Here is a 2,611-nt window from a genome sequence, read left to right as displayed (position 1 = left end):
TGGTGGCGGTTTGAGGCCTGGTGGCCGCTTGAGGCCTGGTGGCGGTTTGAGGCCTGGTGGCCGCTTGAGGCCTGGTGGCGGTTTGAGGCCTGGTGACCGCTTGAGGCCTGGTGGCGGTTTGAGGCCTGGTGGCCGCTTGAGGCCTGGTGGCGGTTTGAGGCCTGGTGACCGCTTGAGGCCTGGTGACCGCTTGAGGCCTGGTGGCGGTTTGAGGCCTGGTGGCCGCTTGAGGCCTGGTGGCGGCTTGAGGCCTGGGAGAACCCCCACAGCACCGCTGTGGCAGTTTGGGGCCTCGGCCAGGTGGCACGTTGGTGCCCCAGCACAGGGAGGGACCTGTGAGCCTCGAGCGGTCGTAAGGTCCTCTGAGGCGGGGCCGCGGCCATGGCCGCGAAGGCGCGGGGAGGCCCGCCCCCCTCCCCCTCCCCTTCCCCCGTCATGGCCGCAAGGGTCGCCTTGCTGAGGCTGCGCAGCCGCGGCCAGGGAGCGGCGCGGGGGGGGGGGGGCGCTCGGAGTGTTTAACATCAGAGGTGGCCTCGCCAGGTGACAGGGCGACAGGGTAGGGGACAGGCGGGCTGAGCATTTGCTGCGCCATCTGTTTGCTGTGCGTCGCCCCCGCCCCGGGTCCCTGAGGTGGCCTCAGGCCCCGGCCCGCCCCGCCCCCTGTCCCCGTGGATGACTCAGTGGCCGCGGTGGCCTGGCCATCTGCTCTGGCGCTGAGAGCACGGAGCGCAGCGCGCATGCGCGCCCGGTCAGGTGCCGCCCCGCAAGGCAGTGCAGAACCTGGAGGCTGCGCGCATGGCCTGGAGGCGTCGAGGCCCCAGCCCTCTGATGGACGGGCAGCCTCCCGGGGTCGGGGCGGGGAGAGGGGCGGAGCCTGGGCGCGTGCTACCTGTAAAGCCGGGCTCTCTCGGTGCTCGGACCTCTATGCGGTTGATTCCAAGCTCCCTGAGCTAGAATCTCAGCCAGCAGAAATGTCCGAGAAGTCCCGGCCAGCGGCGGCGGGTGAGTTGGAGGACCACCAGGCCCCGGGAGTGTGGAAAGGTGTCTCCGCAGCATCTTGCCGTGGCCAGGGTTACTGACCGGAAGGTGTGAAGGTTCCTGTGGCATTGCGCGGGTGTGTGTGTGGGGATATATTTTCAGCATAAATGAGCAAAAACGGGAGGAGCGGAACTTTTCCGTTGGGTTTCCCCGAGAAAGAAAAAGACGGGACCGGGCAGTCTCCAAAGGGCAGCACATGGTTGTGCGCTTTAAAATAAAAATGCAGGACCAAGTTTGTGTTGCCTGGAGCTTTTGGGCTCAGGCTACATCATTCCAATTGTCCTGCGGAAGGGAGATAAGCTAGATGTGAGCAGTAGAAAGTGATTCTGTTCATTTAATTAGGCATCCGAGAGTGCCTCGTGGAATTTTCAAAAGAAATTAAGAAAAAAGAATATTTCTAGGGGAGGGAAGTGGATTCATGTTCTTTTAACATATAGCTCTTTTTTTAAACTATTGAAACTTTTCAACAAGGCTCTTTCCCCCCCTTCTCTACCTTTAAACGTTTTTACTGGGACTATCAACAAGGAGATATTTTAAAATCATTTTTAAAACAATTAATAGTTGAATAAAGTTTTTATTCTGTAGAAGAGGAGTTGCCAAAAAGGCATTAAGATGAGCGAAAAGCCCTAATCTTGGTTCAGCTGAGAAGTCTGAAAGATAGGACTGACCTGATACTTGCTTTACAGTTCCTTTCTTACATTCTGTGTTTGCATTCAGACTCTTAAGTATTTTCTGTTTTCTCTGCTTAAGTGGTATATCCAGCTCCAAGGGTTATTTCATTTACTTTTGATACTTCTAAATTGTGCCCAAGTATGTATTAATTGTGCAAAGTGTTTCATTGACATTTTCACATATGTACCAGCAGGGGAGCTCTTGAGCTAGCTGTGAGCTGTGCAGGCATGCCTCCAGGCACTGCAGGAATGCATGCAACCTAGAGGCTTCGAACATGGCCTAGAGGCTTCGAGGCCGGAGTTTGACTGGCAGCCTCAGAGAGTCATAGGCGCTTTTATTTTTCATTGTTTATATACATGCATATATATATGTATGTATATATATATAAACAATAAAAAAGAAATAACTATCAAGAATAATGCATTCTCTAGCCTCTTCCTGGGTGTCTTTCTGCACTCTTTATACTTTCTAATAACTTCTAAATTATACTAAGGGATTGATTTTTAAAATATTTTTATTAATTGAGCATTCTACTCAATAATGTATTTTGATCATATTCATACACCTCCCCCAACAACTTCGAGATCCTTCCTTCCTACAGACCTAATTTTGTGATCTTTTTTCTTTGCATAACAGTAGGTGGTAGTAATGAATGAATATCAGATTTTTAGGTTCTATTCATACCACTCTTTCAAGGAATTTACTCCATAAAGCTGGTATCCATGGTCTGGATATGGAAGGATGGAACTCCTTTCTCCCAAGGGAGTGCTGAGCCACTGCAGTTGAGCCATAAAAAAGCTTCTTGTGTAAGACCCCGAAAGGAGGGACTCCCTCTGGTCCGGTACTCTCTCGGGTCCCCAGTAATTCGAAATACACCTTTTACACCTTGCTGTAAATCACA

The 2,611-nt window shown here is 52.3% G+C and overlaps 1 protein-coding gene across 2 annotated transcripts in view; it reads left to right on the top strand.

Moving 5' to 3' along the window:
- Positions 1–2,611, top strand: part of Taf7l (TATA-box binding protein associated factor 7 like) — an 18,907-nt gene that overhangs the window by 1,183 nt on the left and 15,113 nt on the right. The gene's annotated exons all lie outside the window — the stretch shown is intronic.

The sequence above is a fragment of the Mus pahari genome, chromosome X (assembly GCF_900095145.1).
Source record: "Mus pahari chromosome X, PAHARI_EIJ_v1.1, whole genome shotgun sequence".
In the NCBI taxonomy this organism is placed as follows: Eukaryota; Metazoa; Chordata; class Mammalia; order Rodentia; family Muridae; genus Mus; species Mus pahari.
The sequence above is the reverse complement of the archived record's forward strand: the minus strand, read 5'-3'. Positions and strand labels throughout refer to the sequence as shown.